The sequence below is a fragment of the Ursus maritimus genome, unplaced genomic scaffold (assembly GCF_017311325.1).
Source record: "Ursus maritimus isolate PB19 unplaced genomic scaffold, ASM1731132v1 scaffold_7, whole genome shotgun sequence".
Taxonomy (NCBI): Eukaryota; Metazoa; Chordata; class Mammalia; order Carnivora; family Ursidae; genus Ursus; species Ursus maritimus.
Genome location: NW_024426885.1, coordinates 36,210,228 through 36,232,585, shown reverse-complemented (window position 1 = coordinate 36,232,585; position 22,358 = coordinate 36,210,228). Strand labels below are relative to the sequence as shown.

The 22,358-nt window shown below is 42.1% G+C and overlaps 1 protein-coding gene across 3 annotated transcripts in view; it reads right to left on the bottom strand.

Annotated features, from left to right (window-relative positions):
* PANK1 (pantothenate kinase 1) overlaps positions 1 to 22,358 on the bottom strand; it is a 101,639-nt gene that overhangs the window by 54,354 nt on the left and 24,927 nt on the right. The window contains exon 3 of one of the 3 annotated variants that reach the window (XR_005833182.1): positions 308 to 595. The exons of the other annotated variants lie outside the window; for them this stretch is intronic. The gene's annotated coding sequence lies outside the window, so the exon portion shown is untranslated. Of the gene's footprint in view, positions 1 to 307; positions 596 to 22,358 lie in introns of those variants that run through there. 3 annotated transcript variants of the gene reach the window in all.

Sequence of the window (22,358 nt, the reverse complement as noted above, 5' to 3'; positions counted from 1 at the left end):
ACTCTTCCCTGACCCTTAGGTCAGGTGTTCCTATTCCGTACATTGTATCTTCATGACTCTACCAGTTTGTAACTCCACAATGCATCCGTTCCCTTATTTGTCAATGGGGATAATAATAGGGCATCACTGAGTTGTTACAATGATGAAATGAATTAACATATGCGAAGTGCCCAGCACATAACTGCTAGGAAAAAGCTAGATATTATAACGGGGGCCCAAGGGTGCAAGAGCCCCTGGCTCACAGGGTCCCAAACAGACCAGGTCTGGCCACTTGCCTCTGAGAAAAATCCAAAGGCAGAGAGTGGAGCAGTGGTGAAACAAGAAAGGAATTTATTTCAGTGAGGCCAATACTGGCAAGACCTTGGACTAATGTCTCAAAGACTGCCTCCAAAGTGCTGAAAACACTTCCAGGTTTGTATAAGGAAAATGTGGGACAAAGGTCAGTGGGTTAATGCAGCAGGGTAGTCAAGGTCAGGTTGATCAGGTTGTCTTGGGGGTCAATCATGCAAGCCTTGCTGGCTCAGGGCAGTCCTTACTGCTTGAGTAGTTTTGGTTCCCATCAGGGGATGCTTTGCCCACAGGGTCTTTTGCCTGACTTAAGAGATAAGATGGAAAGAAGAACTTAATCAGTAAGAAAGTTTGAGGTCAAAATGGAGGGAGTTGAAGTCCTCTTCAATATTACTATTTGACTGTTGGTCTCCACCTCCCCCCCCAACAACATGCATGCACATGCGTGCACGCGCGCGCACACACACACCCCGTGATCTCCATTAAGGCAGATGACTCTTGTTCCTCATTGTATCCTTAGGAAACTTCTGGTAATCATCTGTAACTGAATAAATGACTCGCATGATACTTTACCCAGGATCTCTCTCACTTTCTACTGTAAATTTGCTAAAAAAAATCTCCATTGCCTGGGTGGCACAGCGGTTAAGCGGCTGCCTTCGGCTCAGGGTGTGATCCTGGCATTATGGGATCGAGCCCCACATCAGGCTCCTCTGCTAGGAGCCTGCTTCTTCCTCTTCCACTCCCCCTGCTTGTGTTCCCTCTCTCGCTGGCTGTCTCTCTCTCTGTCAAATAAATAAATAAAATCTTTAAAAAAAAAAAATCTCCATTGCTATTCCTAAATAGTCAAAGATATAGTTTTCAAATTCTCACAAAACTTGAGCTGAGTAGTTTAGGAAGCAATTTATATCAGAGATGCAAGTAGAAGCTTTAGCAATGCAGTATCTCAAAGGACATACTCTCTCCAGCTTGATTCCCAGGCATGGTGAGGAAGGCCTGAGCCAGGTGGCTCAGACCCAGGCAGGGCAGAAGTACTGGTACTGGGACAGAACGTCCTCCACCTGCTTCCTTGCTCCCGTCCTTGTCAGGTTGGTGCCCTGGATCAGTCATACCGGGCATGTGGTAAGAGGAAGTCAGGTGGCATCTCACAGGATTATTCAGGGGAGGTGTATCTCGGAAGTCTAACTTTGAGGTCTGAACTCTCACATGCTCCAGCAGGGGTATGGAACAAATGTTTGGAAAAGTGTGAGGGAGGAAAGAACCCGCAAGCCACTTCTCTCCCTTTATTCATTCATTTATTGATTTATCAGTCATTCATTTGGTGTGTACTATGTTGTAGGTACTAAAACAGATGGTGGGAATATAGAGACAAAACAGACGCCTTCACTGCCCTCTAGGAGTTTACGGTTGGTAGCAAGAGAGATAAGTCAATGGTTCTCCATCAGTGTGCACAAAATAACCTAGGGCATTTTTACTTTTTAACTCTTCATTGAAAATATTATAAATACAGAAATGTATGCATATCCTAAGGATAGAGCTCAGTGAATTTTGCACAAATAACCACTCTGTGTAATTAGCACCTGATCAAGAAAGGAACATTGCCCTTAATCACGGAGATTTTTTAAAAGCAGATTCTGGGCCCTGGTCCAGGCACTGGTTTGGAGTACAGGAGTCTGCATGGTGATGATGATAAGTATATTTTATGTATTTTATTTAATTTTTTAAAAAGATTTATTTATTTGTGAGAGCGAGCACACGTGTTTGTGTGCACAGGAGGGGGGATTTGAGGGATGAGGGACAGGGGGAAGACTCTCAAGCAGACTCCTGCTGATGATGGAGCCCCTGAGCGGCAGATCCCGTAACTCCATGATCACAGCCTGAGCTGAAATCAAGAGTCGGTCGCCCAACCAAGCGGCCCTAAGATAAGTATTTTTTAAATTAAGAAAAAACAGTAGCAAAAAACTTTGTTTTTTTTTTTTAGCAAAAAACTTTTTAAAAATCGAGATTATGATGAGATGGTCCTTGATTGGAGAAACAATGAACAGAGCACAGTATCAGCTCCGCCACAGAAGGAACTCCAGAGGACTGCAGGGAGTGAGCTCAGGGGAGGAGAGAGAAGGGAGATATGCTAAAATGGAGGTTAACACTGGCTTCAGAGAGGAAATAACCCTTTAGCTGAATTTTGAATAATAATGGGATTTCTTTAGGGAAAGTTGAAGAAAATCCATCCGGAAGGAAGGAAATGGAGACTCCGTGGGTGGGTTTGAAACCTTCTGGACTATTTGGGAATCTGCCAGGAGTTCAACAAGGCTGAAGGATGGCTTAGCAAGGGAAGAGGTGAGTGCTTGCCCGTGAAAATGTTCGATGGGTCCAAATCTCAGATGGCTTCTGCCAGTAGGAAAGAGTTTGAACCTCTTCCTGAGGGCCACGGAAAACTGTTAAAAAGATTTAGGCTATAGAAAAACTACAAGATTTGCATTCTGGAAGGATTTCTGGTAGCTGCATAAGAGAACAGATTGGGGGAGGAGGTCCTTATTTAGGGAGATCAGAGAGAAGACTATTGGAAAAGTTCATGTAAGTGGTGATAAGGGTCTGAGTGAAGGACATAGCAGTTGGAATGAGAGCATTGGGTAGATTCAAGAGTTTTTTAAGGGTAGAATCCATAGGACTTGGTGGCCGTTTGGAAGGTGAGGGAGAGGTAAGGCTAGGATGATTTCTGTTTCCAGTTTGCGTAAATAGCGAAGTGGTGGTTTCAACACACAAGATAAAATACGCAGAAAAGGAGAAAGACCTTCTACCTATATTTTCTCTGGATCTTACACTTTAAAAAGGATTATCCTTTAAAAATATAGATCTGACCCTGACATTTTTTTTTTAAAGATTTTATTTATTTATTCGACAGAGATAGAGACAGCCAGCGAGAGAGGGAACACAAGCAGGGGGAGTGGGAGAGGAAGAAGCAGGCTCTTAGCGGAGGAGCCTGATGTGGGGCTCAATCCCATAACGCCGGGATCACGCCCTGAGCCGAAGGCAGACGCTTAACTGCTGTGCCACCCAGGCGCCCATGACCCTGACATTTTTGAACCTAAATTCCTTTATGGATGCCCAACAATTCTTAATATTCCAAACTCTCTAACGGGGCTCATCCAGGTCCGTACTCTGCCTGCCTCAGCCTTTATCTCCTGCCATTCACGCTTACAGCTGGTACTCCTATGAGATCACAGGTACAGTTCCCCAAAGGCCTTTTCAGCACATCCCCCCCAGGATGGGGGGGGTGCCCTTCTGGTGTAAGCCATAGCACTCTCTGCCTATCTCAGTCCCATTCACACTTATCACATTTCATTGTAAAACAAGAAATTTTTTTGGTCTCCTCAAGGATGAGCAAACAAGAAACCAAATCCTGGGGTGCCTGGGTGGCTCAGTGGGTTAAGCGTCTGCCTTTGGCCCAGGTCATGAACCCAGGATGCTGGGATGGAGCCCTGACTCAGGCTCCCTGCTCAGCAGGGAGTCTGCCTCTCCCTTTCCCAACTACCCTTCGCCTCAGCTCTCTCTCACTCCCTCAAATAAATAAATAAATAAAATCTTAAAAAAAGAAAAAAGAAACCAAATTCCCCTCCCATCCAAGATTTTTGACCAACTGGATGTTATAAATTGAAAGTTTGGATTAGAAAGCAAGTAGGCTATATGGTACATGTATACAATGGGAGATTTTCTGGCCATTAAGAAGAAAGATATCTTGCCACTAGTGACAACTTGGATAGACCTTGAGGGCATTATGCTAAATGAAATAAGTCAGACAGAGAAGACAAATACTTTAGGATCCCACTTCTATGTGCAATCTGAGGAACAAAAACAGAAACAGAACTCCTAGATACGGAGAACAGATTGGTGATTGCAGGTAGTGCAGAATGGGTGAGGGTGGTCAAGAGGTACAAACTTCCAGTTATAAAATAAATAAGTCATGGGGTGTAATGTACAACATGGTGACTATAGTTAATAGTGCTGTGTTGTATATTTAAAAGTTGCTAGGAGAGTGAATCTTAAAAGTTCTTGTCACAAGAAGAAAAATTTGTAACTATGTGCAGTGATGGATGTTAGACTTTTTTTTCTTTAAAGATTTTATTTATTTATTTGTCAGAGAGAAAGAGCACACACAGGAGGAGTGGCAGACAGAGGGAGAAGCAGGTTCCTTGCTGAGCAAGGAACCCCATGTGGGACTCGATCCCCAGATCCTGGGATCATGACCCGAGCCAAAGGCAGATGCTTAACAGACTGAGCCACCCAGGCATCCCTGTTAATTAGACTTGTGATCATTTTGCAAAATATACAAATATTAAATCATTGTGTTGTACAATAACAACAACAACAACAACAACAACAACAACAAAGGCACGAAAGGAAGTAGGCTGCACTTACACGTGTGTTATCTCCTTGGCCCCTGAAGCACTTCGGACAGCTCTCAGCCTCCCAAAACAATCATAGGGGCTCCCATCTTTCAATCCCCAGGACTAAAGACAGTGCCAGACACGTGGGAGGTGAAAAATGTGTGTGGAATCATCAGAGAATGCAGTTCCCTCACGGTACAGGGGACGGACCTGAGGCCTCGGAATGAAGGGGAGGAGGGGCCACAAGCCTCCCTGAGGAGATGGGCTGAAATTCAGGAGAGCAATCCTGATTAGCTTATGTCTGTGATTGACTTTGGAGCGGCCAATGGAACATGGGAAAATTCTGGTGGTCTTGGGAAAAGGTTTCCTTCTAGAAAAAGAGGGAGGTCAGTAATGTGGATTTGTAACCTAGTTTTTAGTTACTCTAAGTAAGACTGGTTATTTTCTGAAGACAAACATAAAACCTGCCTGCCATGCCATCATTATATGGTATCCCTGCAGAAATTCTAGTTATTTGCCAAAATGGAGATAAAGTCAAACATGCTCAAGTATTCATCTAGGTAATTATCACATTGATGCTACAGTGCAAGCATAGAAATAAGGTACGTTTCAAGACATAGTGTAAAAAGAATTACTAGGGGCGCCTGCCTGGCTCAGTCTTTGGCGAATGTGACTCTTGATCTTGAGGTCGTGAGTTCAAGCCCCATGTTGGGTGTAGAGATTACTTAAAAAAATAAAATCTTTAAAAAGAATTATTAGAACTTTAGCTGCCAGAGTAATATTGAGCCAAGATGAACTTCTTTATTTCATTTTTGCTTTTGTTATAGGTATTGGTGCCTTGCTTAGAGATTTGCTATGAGGCCATCTCATACAAGAGATATAAGAGACGATCTTGGCGTATAGCACTATTTTCGATGACAGTGATTTTCATACCGCTTTCTGCAGGGCCCTAGGGAGCAGAGCTGCCTCAGGGAGTCAGAGGCCAACAGAAACAAGCCTTAACTGTCCTGGTGTCAGGGTGCCTGGGTGGCTCAGTTAGATAAGCGTCTGACTTTGGCTCAGGTCATGACCTCAGAGTCCTGGGATCCAGCCTCACTCAGCAAGGAGTCTGCTTGTTCCTCTGACCCTCTCCCCACTTGTGCTATCTCTCTCTTTCTCAAATAAATAAATCTTTAATAAAAAACCCTGCCCTGGTGAATTAGTAGTGTTAGAGTGAGGTTCTGATGACCCCTTCAATCAGGGCCTCGATCTTTTCCTTTCTTCAGAATTGAGCAGCTACTACAGAGCAGACACCAAGCTAAGTACCCGGGATACGTTCTTGACCAAAGCCAAAGTCCTTGCCCTTGTGTAGATCACAGAACAGACATGCAGTAAGCACATAATCACCAAAAAAGCAAAGGCGTAAGTACATTCTGACAAGTGGGAAAAGGTAATACTTCCAGTGCCATGAGGACACCTACCAGAGTGACCTGGCCTAGTTTTAAGCGTTAGCAGAGGAAATGGTATTTGAGCTGAATTCTACTTTTTTTTTTTCGTGTCGGCTCTATGCCCATCATGGGGCTTGAACTCATGACCCTGAGATTGAGAGTTGTTCACTCTACCGACTGAGCCAGCCAGGCACCCCTGTACTGACCCGAGCCAAAGGCAGATGCTTAACAGACTGAATAGAGGTTAACTAAGGTTGGGGTGAATGCAGAGGAGGCATTCCTAGCCTATTCTTTCTACATCATAAATTTGGTAGGCACTTCATAAATACTTGCTGAATGAAAGAATTGACCCTGTCCCTCCTAATTGGCCAAATCAAATGTGAGGAAAATTATTCCCTGAAATGCATCACTGGAAAGGTTTAGGCCAATCCTTCTCTCTTTTCTGTTCTTTTATATTGGTTGCTTTTCTCTTTAATGATGGAGTATTTTCTACCCAATCCTCTTTCTTTTTTTTTTTTTTTAAGATTTTATTTATTTATTTGACAGAGAGAGTGAGCACACGCAGGGGGAGCAGCAGGCAGAGGGAGAGGGAGAAGCACGCTTCTGGCTGAGCAGGGAGCCCGATGATGCAGGGCTGGATCCCAGGACCCCAGGATCGTGACGCGAGCTGAAGGCAGACGCTTAACCAACTGAGCCACCCAGACGCCCCTCCACCCAATACTATTGTTGCCCGTTTAAGTTTCTTGTTTGTTTTGTTTTGTTTTTGGTCAACAGAGATGGAAAAATATAGCATCAGCACCACCAGTAATAACTGTGTTTACAAGAATGGAACCCCACATGAACAAACTTCCTGTCGGTCACTAATATTTTTTGAGTACCTACTAATTATGATTTGGTGTGGCCGCTAGAAATGTAATAGGCTATAATCAGAGTGACCCCAAGTATTGGGCATAATTTCAGGAATGGAGCTGGGTTTAACAAAATTGTAATAGTCTTATCTAACTTTTTGAGTCCTCACAGGCCATACACTATACTAAGCACGTGTCATCTTTTCTTTTAATTAGCACAGTAGGCATGTGAGTTGGGTACTATTATTCTCCTCATATTCCAGATGAGGGAACAAAATCCAGAGAAGCTCATTAACTTACCCCAAATCACACAGCAGACATGTAGAGCTGACATGTAAACTCACATTTAGGTGGCTCTGGAACCTGCACACTCCATGACCACGGTGCCTCCCAGAAGGCAGTGTATCTCTCAGAGTTTATGGCATGGTTGCAAATTGCCTGCTGTCCTACTCCACTACCTGCACAGTGTTGCCTTTCATCACAGTTGTTGGATCCCTTGATTTTTCATTATTTCTTTGCAGTCGAAATTAATCTTGTTTACAAAAGAGAATTTTTCCCTTTAAAAAAATTTCCTAGCTATAACAGTCTCTATTTTGCATTTATTCAACAAATGTTTTTAAATGATGCTACCATGTGCAAGCCACTGTTCCAAGTAATGAGGTTACAGTGAGGAAGAATGCAAAAAAAGTCCCTTCCATCATGGAGCATACATTCTCCTGGGTGGGGGATGGGGAGAGGAGGTGGGGACAGGGGAATACAGAAAATAAACAAATCAATAAATAAATACAGATTGTGCTAAGTAATGTAAAAATGAAACAAAATGTTGTGAAAGAGACTAACTGGAAGGGGAGCAGTTTAGATGGGGGAAGTTGAGGAAGCCACAATTGATGATGGTACCTGAAGGTTGAGAGATTAAGATGGGAACTATCATGTAAAAAGATTTGGAAGAACATTCCAGCATATGGAAGAAAAATGTATGTGTGGTGTGTGTGTGTGTGTGTGTGTCTGTCTGTCTGTCTGTCTAAACATTTCACCATAACCAAAGTCCCAGTATTTGGGAGATGCTGGTGATTAGGGTATATGCACCTTCCTTTGAGAATAACAGCAGCAGTAGGGAGAATTTTATATTAGTGTCCCAGCATTCAGGACACTCAGATTTGTTATACAGCCTCCCTGTTTTCCAGAGGAAATCCCTACTGAATAGTGAAGGTTCTTTATCTGCAAAAAATAAAAGTCACTTGAACTCATTTCAGCATAAAATGAATTAATACAGTGAACTGAGTGGATAAAAGTCATGGGAAAGGCTGAAGAAGCAGCCTCCAGGCTGAGTTCCCAGTAATGACTCCCAGAATTCCACACAGAATCGGCTTCCTCAGGGACATGGGAGCTACTACTTCTGGTACAACGGTAAACCAAGAAATCAGGAAGTCACTGCTTCTACTGCCGGGACCAGGACTGACTGGCTCAGGCTGAATATACACCTGCAAGATGCATGCCCGGATTCTGTCTCTCCAAGTCCGTGACATCCAAGATGAGACACTGGGACCTGCGCTGCCACTGCACTGCCCAGCAGATAAAACAGCAGAAAGGCAGCTTCCTGTTCAATCTGACCTTCCAGATGCTGTCCGAGTGCATCTGCTTGGCCAGAGCTAGACTATATATTGGACCCAAGATCTAAGGGACTCTGGGAAATAAAGTCTTCAATTCTCACTTCTAGCATGCACTATGGCACATTACAAGGGGATGAAATGGAGTTGAGTGAGCCCATCTATTTACCTGCCACAAACCTCAATAGAGAATTTTGATAAATAGGTAGTATCGTGGTCAACGAAAACCACAGGGGGTAGCTGGCTGGCTCAGTGCAAATCTTGATCTCAGGGTTGTGAGTTCAAGCCTCATGTTGGGCATAGAGCCTACTTAAAAAGAAGGAAGGAAGGAAGGAAGGAAGGAAGGAAGGAAGGAAGGAAGGAAGGAAGGAAGGAAGGAAAAATTTAAAAGAGAAGAGAAGAGAACCAAAGACCCCAAATGTAGTCACTTATGCTAGACCAAGTCACCAAACCAGGGCTTCATACCTCACCTAACTGCATTTTCAACCTCAACCTGGAACTGTAGTCTTAACCAGTCAGTCAGGAATTTTCTGGTCAGCACCAACGAAGTAATCTATCATATGGACCCTCTCCCTCCCCAACAGAAAGATGAGGACCCCTCAAAAAAAAAAAAAAAAGATGAGGTAAACTATTTAATAAGACCCCCTGGCCTTCCCCCTAAGGAAAGGTGACTTTTCTTTTTGCTACCAACTTCTTGCCCCCACCCTTTTTCCTATAAAAACTTTGCATTTTGTATACTCCACAGAACTCCCTCTCTATTTGCTAGAGGGGATGCTGCCTGACTCACGAATTGCTTAATAAAGCCAATTGGATCTCCAAATTTACGTGGTTGAATTTTGTTTTTTAACAATGGTTTGCCCAGAACTTTTCCGCATCCTGGGAATACCCTCAGGCCCAGGCAAATTAGGACAGTTGGTCACCCTGTGAGCTAGCCAGGCTTGAAGCTCCCTGTAAATTCCTTCAGAGGGACTGAAATTGAAAACAGGACTAAGCAAGTAATAACAACAGTGATGACTAATGTTATGGTGTTGAGTTCTACCTCTGAAGTCACTCAGACACAGGTTTGAATCCCAACTTCTCCTCTTAGTAGCTGTGTGACCTTGGCTAATTTATCTCTCAGCCAGTTTCTCCTTCTGTCCAGCACTTTCCAACAGGATTCTGTGATGAGGTGAATGCACTCTCTCTACATGGTGGTAGTCACTGGTCACACGTGGTTTTCGAGTACTTAGTATGTGGCTAATGTGACTAAGAAACTGGATTTTAAATTTAATTTAAATTAACTTGCATTTTTTATTTACTTATTTTTAAAACCACTTATTGAGGAATGACTGACATACAAAAAACTGTACATATTTCACGTATGTATCTTGAAGAGTATGGAGATAAGTATATGTCCATGAAGCCATTACCATAATCTATGCCATATACTTCTGCATCACCTGCAAAAGTTTCCTTCTTCCCTCTTTTATTATTACTTTATTGTTGTTATTATTATTTATTATGTGATAAGAACACTTTAAACATAAGAACTACCTTCTTAGCAAATTTATAAGTACACCATTCAGTACTAATCACTATAGACATCATCCTGTCTATGTCATAGATTTCTAAGACTTAACTTCCATAACTGAAACTTTGTATGCTTTGATTAATACCCCCCCCCCCCCCCCGCCATTTCCCTCTCCTCCTGGCTCCTGGTAATCGCCATTCTATTCTCTGCTTATGCGAGTTTGACTCTTTTAGATTCCTCATATAAGTAATATTTGTCCTTCTGTGTCTGGTTTATTTCACTTAGTATTATGTCTTCTAGGTTCATCTATGTTGTTGCAAATGGCAGGATTTCTTTTTTTTATAAGGCTGAATAATAATATTCCATTGTATTTATATATAACATTTTCTTAATCCTTTTGTCTGTTGATGGACGTTTCAGTTGTTTTAATGTCTTGGCAAATGTGAAGAGCACTGCAATGAGTGGGGGGGGGTGCAGATAGCTCTTTAAGATCCCAATTCTGATTCCTTTGAATACATACCCAGAAGTGGGCTTGCTGGATCATATCATAGGTCTGTTTTTAATTTTTTGAAGAACTTTCACATTGTTTTCCATAGTAGCTGTACTACATTAAATTGAAATAGCAACAAGTGGCTAGCGGCTACTATATTGGACAGCATTGTATACAATGGAGATAATAGTTGTGTCTACCTCATTTACTTATTTATTCAAAAAATATTTACTGAGTATTTTCCATGAACATCTGCAGGTATTGTGCTAGGGGAAATGTCATGAAGCTTACAATCCAGTGAGGCAGTCAAACCTTTAACAGGTGAACAAATAAAATAATCAGAGTTTACGGTTAGTAGTGTAAAGGGAGTGAACAGGATAGAGTTCTGCAGAATATAGGAGGTGTGATCTTTAGATGGGGCACCAGGGGAAGCTTCTTTGAAGAGATGGTGAATGACCCAAACTTCATCCACCATCATCATCCAGCTCAGGGTGGCCGTGTGACATAACTCTGGCCAGTGAGATAGATAGCAATTACAAGTTTTGGTCTGATTTGGATGCTTTAAACTATAAAAAAAAAATATGACCTTTCTGAGATGATTGGAAATTTGAACACGGGCTGTTTGATGATATTCAGGCATTGTTCATTTTTTGGTGTGATAATAGTATTGTGGCTATATTTAAAAAGGAAGAGCTTTATCTTTTAGAGATACATAATGAAACATTTTGGGAAAAAATAATACAATGTCTGGGGCTTGCTTCAAAATACTAAGTGGAGAGGGAGAGGTGTGTGGGGAGGGTTTAGGTGAAATGAGACTGGCTGCAAGTTGATAATTATTGTGGCTGCATAATGGGTCCAAGAGCGGCTGTTATACTATTAAATAGAATATAATCTTATATACTCTATTTTTTATGTTTGAAATTCTGCATAACAAAAAGTTAAATAAAAAGGGGGTTTTGCCCCTTACCTCTCCTTCTTTCTGCCTGGGATATGGAGTTAAGGCCTTAAGGTGCACGAGGCATCTTCTAACCATGCGGCGGCAAAGATAAGGCCAGACATGGGAGGTCAATATATGAAGGATGGTGGAGCCAAAATCCAGGAGGAGGCCAAGTCCCTCTGATCTCATGGAACTGCTCTGCCAGTCCTTGAATACTGACTTCTGGAAATTGTGTTATAAGAGATAAACCTCCACGTGTTTAAGCCTCTCTTAGATGAGGTTTCTTTTATTTTCAGGCAAGACTATTCATAACAGATAGAGTTAAGATCCAGAATATAAGAAGGTACAGTCTAGGTGAAGAGCAAGGCAGAGGGCACCGCAGTCCAAAGGCCGTGGGATAGGAAAGAGTTTGGAACTTCCAGAGGGCCAGTGTAGCTGGAGAATCATGAAAGAGAAGAGTAGGGTTAAGAGGAGGTTGAAGGTGTAGGCAGGGGCTTGGAGGATAGAGGCCTGGCAGCCCATGGCAAACAGTCTGGATCATTCTAAGCATGATGGGCAACCACTGACAGTTTTGAAGTAGACAAGTGACAGTAACTGACTTTTTTTATGTTGAGAAGGAGAACTCTGGCTGTTAATGGGGAACGGGCAGGGGCAGGAGCAGGAGGGAACGCACTGACAGACCAAACCGTAGGCAGGCGTTCAGATGAGAGGTGATGAGAGTTTGGCTGCAGAGATAGATAGAAGAGGTCAGTTTTGAGACCGACTTTGGAAGTAAAATCAACAAAAATTATTAAATTACTGGGGAAAATTAGGAAAAGGAAAAGGTCTAGGATAACACTTAAGTTTTCTGATTGTAGCAAGAAAGTGGAATTAGAAGAGGTAAGCTTCAAAGTAGTTACATGAACGGGCAGATATGTGAGTCTGGAGGTGATAAGAGAGGCCTGAACTACAGACACACATTTGAAAGCATCAGCGTGATATTGTATTTAAAGTTGGTGGTGGATGAGGTCACTAGGGAAATGTGTCGGAGTAGAAGAAAACAGGAGTCAGGATCAAATCTTGAGAAACATCAACATTTACACATGGTGTTGAGAAAGGAAAGGAGACCAAGGATGGAGACCCTCACAAAAGAGAAGGAAAGCCAGGAGGTTATGGTTTTGAAATTAAGAGAGGAGAATATTTCAAGAAGTCCAAGTGAGCCTGCTGCTGCCGAGAAGTGGAGAAGAAAAGAGTAAAGTGGACATTGCTGTTGACAAGAAGAAAGTCACTGGTGACCCCGACAAAAACAATGTCAGAGGGTTGGTAGAACTGGAATCCAAATCTGGGTGAGCTGGCAAGTGAAGAGGTGATGGAGCAAGACATGGCGTCTGTAGAAATCCCTTTGAGAGTCTGCAAGGAAGGGAGCAGAGAAACAGGGCAGTACTTTCAGGGAGTTCAAGGGTCAAAGTAAGGTTTCCAAAGATGAGGGATACTGGAGCCTATCTGAATGCTCACAGAATGATCAGTGGAGAGGGGGAAAGATGGTGGGATCTAGAACACAAATGGTAGCACAGGTCTTTAATAGGAGGAGGGGTCCTTCCTCCACTGTTGAAAGAGGAAAGGAGAAGTAAATCCAGATGCAGGGAGAAGTCTAGATTTGGTGACTGTAAGGTGAGGTAGTTTCCTTCTCTTCTATCAGTGAAACCTGAGGTGAGGTCACCTTAGAGTGAGGAGAGTGAGGGTCTGGCGGAGGTTCAAGAGAGGAGGGTGTGAATGTGAAATAGCACAATATTCAATTTATTGTGAAATTGCTAGGCAGTGTTTCTGCAATTGCAAGGCGGTGTGGAGGAACGACTTGAGGATGGTGATAAAGAATTTAAAGTCATTTTTTGACGCTCAGTAAACATTAGCTATCATGATGAAATGCCAGATTGCTACGGATCATTGAACCCTAACAACACACTAAGTTAGGTGTTATTGTCCTTATTTCAAATGAGATAATCCAGTGCCTCCAAGTTCAGTAAGTTGCTGAGAATTATACAACTCGTTTAGGTGGTGGAGCTGAGATTTGATCCCAGATTGGGTTACCATTAAAGCCAGGGTTTTCCCTACTGCATCACTGAGGTTGCGCGGTGGCTGGAGCGCCCTCTGGCAGTCTGGGGGAGCACCAGCTTTCCCGGATCACCCCTGGTCCTCCGGGGTAAAGGAGAGGAAGAAAACTTGGCCGGGATAAGCCTTCAGCAGCTATTCCTGCTGCTGCTCTGTAGAGGTCACACATGTGACTTTGGATCAAATCAATGGCAACGGCGAGCAACTGCTTTTTACACAGAAGCCAAGTCAGCGGCTAGGGTAGGAATAGCACTCATTTTCAGCCAGCGTTTCTCATTCAAATATCTTTTTCAAATTCCATGGTGAATTAAGAAAAAAAAGGTTTCGTTGGTTTCTTTGGGAGTATTAAACAGCGTTTGATATGCTCCCGATTTTGTGGATCTGGCATTTGCACTGCACTCAGGGGAAATAGCGTACCTATTTCACGAAGCCTGGGTGGCTGGGTGGCTCATATGGCTCTAGATGGTGGGTGGTTTAACTGGAGCCACATATCTGAGGTCTGCATTCTGGTTGCAGTTTGTTTCCTCCGTTTTTCTCCACACTGTGTCTACTGGAGCTGAAATGTCCAAGGTAGCTCCTTTATTTCCACATCTGGCACCTAGGTTGGAATGGCTGGAGCAGCTTGGGCTGGCTGGCCATCACTCTCTCTCTGCAGGGTATCTCTGCTGGGCTAGCTTGGGCTGCCTCACAACACAGAGTCTCAGGATAGTCAGACTTGCATGGTGGCTAGCTTCAAAAACGTAAATACATACTGCTTAGATTAACCTTCTTTGTATAATGAAAGAATGTCATTGAGAAGATTGGTGCTATAATCTGGCCACTAACTCATTATGTTCATACATTTTTGAGAAGAAGCAACATAGAAGAGTTTTCCATTCTTTTATCCTAAAATTAGATCAGAGATTGTATTGTGAAGTTAAGCCAGCTGCCAGCCAAGGCTGGTTCCTACCAGCTGGACCCTCCTTGCACTTGTCCTGCAGCCATCTTCAGTCTTCGGAGTGCTTGACCCCATCTGGCGATCCTGTATCAGCTGGGATGGCTGATGGCCTTGAAACTTTCACCTCTCTAGCACAAGCTATGTCATGGTAAATAAAGCTGTTATTGGATACAGGAAGATCCAAAAAAATGTCCCCAAGTCAGGCTCCTTGCTAAGCAAGGAGCCTGCTTCTCCCTCTGCCTGCCACTCCCCCGCTTGTGCTCTCTCTTAAATAAATAAATAATTTTTTTTTCTTAAAAAAGATTTTATTTATTCATTTGTCAGAGTGAGAGAGAGCACAAGCAGGGGGAGCAGCAGGCAGAGGAAGAAGCAGGCTCCCTGCTGAGCAAGGAGCCCTATGTGGGACTTGATCCCAGGACTCTGGGATCATGACCTGGGCTAAAGGCAGATGCTTAACTGACTGAGCCACCCAGGCATCCCTAAATAAAATCTTGAAAAAAAAAAAAAAGATCAAGTTTCTTTTTTTTTTTTTTTTAATATTTATTTATTTGAGAGAGAGACCACAAGCCAGTGGCTGAGGGAGAGAGAGAATCCTTAAGCAGACTCCCCAATGAGCGCAGAGCCCAATGTGGGGCTGGATCACAGGACCCTGAGATCATGACCTAAGCTGAAATCAAGAGTCAGCCACTTAACCAACTGAGCCACCCAGCCACCCCAAATGTCCTCATCTTGTAATGCATCTTTAAATTCTACTTATAGGGATTTATCTTGAGCCAGATTCAAAAAAGGAAAATAAGCTATATATACCATTTTGCTACAGTGCCATTTATATCAGAGAGAGAGACAGAGAGAGGGAGGGAGGGATGGATAGATTACAAGTAACTATGAATATGACAATAAAGGAATGGTTTACTTTATTTGTTCAAGGGGTAGTACAGTGTAGTGATCAGAAGCATGGAATCACACTGCTTAAGTTCGAATCTTGATCCTGCCACTTACTAGCTGTGTAATGATTTTGGGCAAGTTATTTAACTTCTTCAGTTTTCTCATCTTTAAAATGGTAATAATAATAGTACTTAAACTTACAGGATTGTTTACTTAAGTACTTAACCTTATAAGATTGTTGATTAAATAAGATAATATGTGAAAAGTGATTTGCATACTGCCTGGAAATAGTACTGAATTAGCACAGTAATAATTTTTACATTATTGAAATAACATTTCCTGGGATGTGCTATGTGCCAGATGCTGGAGTGCTGGAGGTAACAAGCTGAAGAGAGCCTAATTCCTACTCTGGGGAGAGAGCTAAGCATGGAGCATGCACGAAGTACAATATAGAACGGGGATATGTACAAAGGTATCTAGGAGTATGGAAGTGGGAGCACCTCCCTCCTTCTGTGAAGAATAGGAGATGCTCCTTGGAGGAAGCAATGTTTATGCCAAGACTTAGAGGATAAGTAGGAGTTTGCAGAGTGGAGAGGAGAGGGGAAGGGTGGTGGGTAAGTTATTCTGGGCAAAGTAAACCCCAAACACTATGCTGTATGCATTTCAGTGAACACAGGGAATATGGGGAAGGGAAGGGGGGGGCAGGTAATGAGGCCGAAAATGCAGGCAGCAGCCCAAACTTGAAGGGCTTTGTGAACCATTGGAGGGGTTTGGCCTCTAATACATGGTTGGTTGGGAGTCATTGAAGACATTAGTCTTAGGCCTGGCTGCTGTGTGGAGGATGGATTGCTAGAAGACTACGAAAAAGCCAGGGCACCAGTTAGAAAACCTTTGCAGTGATTTAGGCAAGACAGTATGCTGCTCTGCACTAAAGTAGCGGCAGGAACAACACAGATGTAGCTCAGGTTTCTGGTGTGAGTGTCTGAGTGGATGGAGGAATGTGGTCGGTTAGGTGGAATGTCATATATTCTTCAAAATGATCACAAGGAAAACTATGTAAGCAAGATGGAAAAATGTTCATCGTGTAATATTAACTGATGAAAGCAACCTACGAATCATGTACCACTGATGACTATAAACTGAGCAAACATACTCAAAGATGATGTGAGGAAGAAACAAGAAATAAAATAGTTTGCTTTCTTAGAATATTAAGATAGTGGATGATATCTTCCTTTGTTTTAATTTATAGAAATGCTCTTGTATCTTTGAAGAAAAAAGTGTATACAAAAATTATAATGAAATACTGTAGTTAAAATTTTGCCTTTGTTTTGGATTTCCTTTAATTTCTGAATTAGTTTTTTAGTAAGAACTTAATGGAGATATAATTCATATTCCATACAATTCACCCAGTTAAAGGATAAATTCAATGGTTTTTAATATATTCACAGAATTGTACAACCATCACCAGAATCAATTTTAGAGTGCTTTTACCACCCCACAAAGAAACCCATATCTATTTGCAAACACTCTCCATTTCCTCCTAACCCCTGGTCCCACTCAAACACTAATCTTTCTATCTCTATAGATTTGCCTATTTATATTTCACATAAACGAAATCATACAATATATGATCTTTAACAGGTTTCTTTTGCTTAACATAATACTTTCAAGGTTCATCCATGTCGTGGCGTGCAGTAGTCCGTTTCTTTTTGTGGCTAAACAATATTTCACTGCATGAATATGGCATATTTTACTTATCCATTTGTTAGTTAATAGACATTTGGGTTATTTCCACTTTGGGGCTATTATGAATAATGCAACTATGAACATTTACATACAAGTTTTTGTGTGGATGTATGTTTTCATTTCTCTTGGGTATGTATTGACTCCAAGTATAAAAGTGCAAAGGGGCACTAGGGATAATTTTTGGGGCAATGGATATATTCTGTATCAGGATTGTGGTCATGGTTACATATCTATATACATTGGTCAAAACTCACTAAATTGTATATTTACCTTGATGAAATTGATTATATTTAATTTACATCTCAGTAAAGCTGACCATCAACATAAAGGATGGAATGGTAGGGAGACAGATTTGGAGGCATATTCATATGTATAATGTTCCAACATTATATAACGCTTTTCTATATACCAGTATTTCACATACATTGTCTCATTAAAACCAACCAACCAACCTAAATGAACAAAAACTATGATTATTCCAATAAGCCAATGCAATAAGTAAGAAAGTATTATTGCGTCCACTTGAGGGATGAGGAAAACAGACCTGCAGAAGTCAGGTAAGTGGTCTGCTCATTATCACAGAGCTGCTAAGCAGCAGAGGCAGACTTTGTTCCGCCATCCACTTCCGCAGTTTTCAGATGCTTAGTCAAATTTGCTTACAAGAATTGAGGGAGAAAGAAGCTACATCTGACTAGATTTCATATTTGAACATAAGAATAAAGTTCCCCCACATGCTGGCTCTCCCATGACCTAGAATAAAAATGAAAAAGTGATAACTTAAATCACAACAACTAGAATAGAATCTCTGAGAAGCAAGAACATTTAAAAATGTCCCACCTTTGATTACAATGCTCTTTTAAGTCGCTCTAACCCTTGCGCTTTGATTTTATTGAGAATAAAGTGTTCTACATCTCTTCCTATTTTTCCGAGTTTTTGGATGTCCTACGCTTTTGGATGCTCAGATCCTTTGCCGGTGGTCCGCCTACCCTGCTCAGTAAGGCAGGAAGACTGGCTCCTGTAAGACTGTCTTTCTCAGACCCTGGGGTCACTTGCCTTCCAGCTGGCGTTACTGGGAAGCACGGGTGATGGAATGGTAGAACCTTCCTCTCCTTCCCATGGGTGGCTGTCCAAAGTTGCTGCCCCTCTTCCAAGCTCTCCAGCACCTATGGGGATGTGTCTGCCTTGACTGTCTCTTCTACTGGGTGATCTTAACCCCTGGGCTCCAATTAAACCACCCTCTCCCTGTATTTTACAGTCGAAGGCTGGTGATGGCTTCATGCTGTTGCTAATATCTGCGCTGCCTCACTGTCCTCTAATTAGTTTCTCTGCCTCTTCCTCTTTCCCTCACCACAGTGTCTCTCCTCTAAACACCCAGGATAGTTTCTCTTCCCCTTGGACTTTGGACCATCTGTGATCTTGGACTCAGGACTAGACCTAGGCTTTACTCACTCAGGCTTACCCACTTCATTTGGCATCCCTTTCTAGCCCACCCCTCAGGCACATTCAGACCTGACATCTATTATTCCATTATGGGTGGGTATATTTGTGCCCAAAAGGCAATCTTTAGAAAATTAAAATTTATTTATCAAATTGACGGGTCTACAATCATCTAACTGAAATAATGTATTTAATAGGTCTGGAATCTCTGACCTAAACATTTAGCTGCCCATTTGTTGTATAACAGTTAGCATGTTAAATTAGCATAATTAACACTAGTTTCTGTAATTTCAAAATCTCAGTGACTTAATACAATAAACATTTATTTGTTGCTCACAAAGAGTTCAACGTGGTCAGCTGGGGGTTTCTGCTCTGTGCAGTCTTTTAGGAACCTAGTATTGCCCTAGATGTTGACACCAGGCTTGCAGATGAGGGACAAAAAAGAGCATAGAGGATTGTGGGGGATGTTTTATGGACTAGGCCTAGGAGTATCATATAGCAACTTTGTCCACATCTCATTGGCCAGAACTCAAGCAGGTGGCCCCCATCTAATCATAGGAGAGGCTGAGAAATGTAGTTTAACTTAGTGCCTAGGAGGAAAAAGAAATGAGCCTGGAAACACATGGTCAGTCTGTCACAATTTGCCCTCTGGCCAATAAATTTCCCTCGCGCTTTCCTCCCATATATAGAATAAATTCCCCCCCCCCCCAGCCCTGAGAATGTTATCCAAAGTCACTGAATCCAGCTAAGAGCCTTGGGAGAAGCTCAGGTGTCTCCATCTGGTACACATGTGGTTCTTTTTGGTTGAGCAATTTATAAGCTAAGAAGAAGAGCTATCTGTCCTCTGCTCCTTTCTCATCCTTAAATATACAGTAGTGAACAGAGAACAATAACCTCAGTGTCCCATTTGGAAAGAGAAAAAAAGAAAGATGTAAAGTCAACGCTGGTCCAAAGCCACAGAGCAGGCATTCCTCTCCCTGATCAGGAAGCATTGTGAAATGTTTTTGACTGTACTCTCTTTCTCTATGATAGGAATGATTTCATCCATATTAGATGTTGGCCTTACCATTTAGATAGTGCATTCAAATAAAATTTGTCTGCTAATAACTTTTACTCGGGGAAAGATCCCTAATTTAGATTCTTCTACATTGTTAAAAGAGGGGCAAAATTTCTCTTGAGCCTACAGGTCTTTTTTTTTTTTTTTTAAGATTTTATTATTTGAGAGAGAGAGCATGAGGGGGGGAGGGTCAGATGGAGAAGAAGACTCCCTGCTGAGCAGGGAGCCTGATGTGGGGCTCGATCCTGGGATCCTGGAATCCTGAAACTCTGGGATCATGACCGGAGCCGAAGGCAGATGCTTAACCAACTGAGCCACCCAGGCGCCCTAAGCCCACAAGGTCTTGATTGCCTTTAGCTCAAAACAGTCTGCATGCTAAAGTGGCATTTTGGGGAAGATTTGTCCTGAGCCCCTTCACTACAATAACAGTAATCATCATAATTATAATAACAGCTAAATTTTACTGAGCATTTATTGTGTGCCAGACACTGTGCAAAATGCTTTATATTTATTATATTCACTATAAAAACTCTATAAAGTAGACTCTATAATCTTTATTTTATCAATAAGGGAATTGATGCTCAGAGAAGTTAATTTGCTTAGAATCACACAGCTAATACCCAGTGGAGCCAATATTTGATTTTGGGTCTGTTTGACTGCAAAATTCCTGCTCTTAGTAGATTATACCCTCAGGTTGTAAGATGTTTCTCAACTACTTCTGGGGAGTCTTTTTAAACTTAATTCTATTTTTTTAAAAAGATTTTATTTATTTGACAGAGAGAGAGAGACAGCCAGTGAGAGAGGGAACACAAGCAGGGGGAGTGGGAGAAGGAGAAGCAGGCTCCCAGCAGAGGAGCCCGACGTGGGGCTTGATCCCAGAACACCGGGAGCCCTGAGCCGAAGGCAGACACTTAATGACTGAGCCACCCAGGCACCCCTAAACTTAATTCTAAGGCTCAAATCTTGATCTCAGCATTTGGCCAATACCACACTAATAATTGCTGTAGGTAAGAATCACCAACAGGTGGTAAAATTAGTGGGACAAAGTTTGATAAGAAACAGGATATATGCGTATTTTCAAAGTATCTCAACACAAGATATTTACCAATTATAAAGAGAGTAGGAGTAACTTTATAGGGGAGAAACCAGGCACACAGCACCATAAGCATGTAATGAAAATTAACATGTTAACATCATGTGACTCCTGAAATGATGTACTGAGAAGGGCGCAGCATCACTTCTGTGGTATTCTTGCCAAAAACGTGTAACCTGAATTTAATCATGAGGACATTGGGTACACTCAACTTGAAGGTTATTCTTTTTTTTTTTTTTTAAAGATTTTATTTATTTATTTGACAGAGATAGAGACAGCCAGTGAGAGAGGGAACACAAATAGGGGAAGTGGGAGAGGAAGAAGCAGGCTCATAGCGGAGGAGCCTGATGTGGGGCTCGATCCCATAACGCTGGGATCACGCCCTGAGCCCAAGGCAGACGCCTAACCGCTGTGCTACCCAGGCGCCCCAACTTGAAGGTTATTCTACAAAATAACTGGCCAGTACTCTCCAAAAGTGTCAACATCATAAAAGACAAAGAAACACTGAGGAACTATATTAGATTGAAGGAGACTAATAAAATATGAGAACTAAATGCTATCTGTGATTCTAGATTGGATCCAGGACCATAAAACCCCGAAAAACATTAGTGCAACAATTAGTAACATCTGAATAAGATCTGTGTATTAGTTAATAGTATGATATCAAATTTCCTGATTTTCATAATTGTACTATCTTTTTTTTTTTTTTTTGAAGAATTTATTTATTTATTTGACAAGAGAGAGACAGCACAAGCAGGGGGAGTGGCAGGCAGAAAGAGAGGGAGAAGCAGGGCTCCCTGGGAGCAGGGACCCTGACATGGGACTCCCTCCCAGGACCCTGGGATCATGACCTGAGCTGAAGGCAGATGCTTAACTGACTGAGCCACCTAGGTGCCCCTTTAATTGTACTATCTTTATGTAAGTTGTGAAGCTGGGTGAAGGATATACGAGAACTGATTTTTACTTTTCAGTGATAAGTTGTTGGTTGATTCCCCCCCCCCCTTGGCATCTTTTTTGTAAGTCTGTAATTATTTTAAAATAAAAAGTTTTTAAAAAGCCTTATCTCCCCAGTATACTTGTTAAAAGTTGTTTACCCATCAAAACCATGTCTGAAGTAAAAGTAAATGGACTGTAAGTACGTCTCCACCAGCTTTCTCATCTGTTTTGCATTCTGTGTTCTGTCTCTAATAGGCTGTCACGTTCCTTTGTCCAGATGGTGCCATGCTCAATGGTGCCAGATCTAAGAGAGAGATATTTACATCCTAGATAGCATACGCTTGTATATTCATTATGACAATTTTCCGGCAAATGAAAGAAAAATGTTTTGTGCTAATGAAATCACTGTATTATGACAGTTTACCATCGTATGGAAGTAAAGTGTCTTGGGAAGGGCATTTTCCCCCCTAATTCACATAAAAGAACATTATGGGCCAGCAGCATACCTGCAGGCACTCCAAAGCTACCACCAAGGTACAATCTCTTCTCCTGTGCATTAGATCTTGTCACAGGCCATCTCCTCGCAGGAGGGATAACCCCTTTCCTCACCTAACCCTCAGCAACAGAATGGAAACCTGTCAGATTTTTGAAATGTCCTGAGCCGTGACGTCCCCAGGTTGGTCGTGGGAC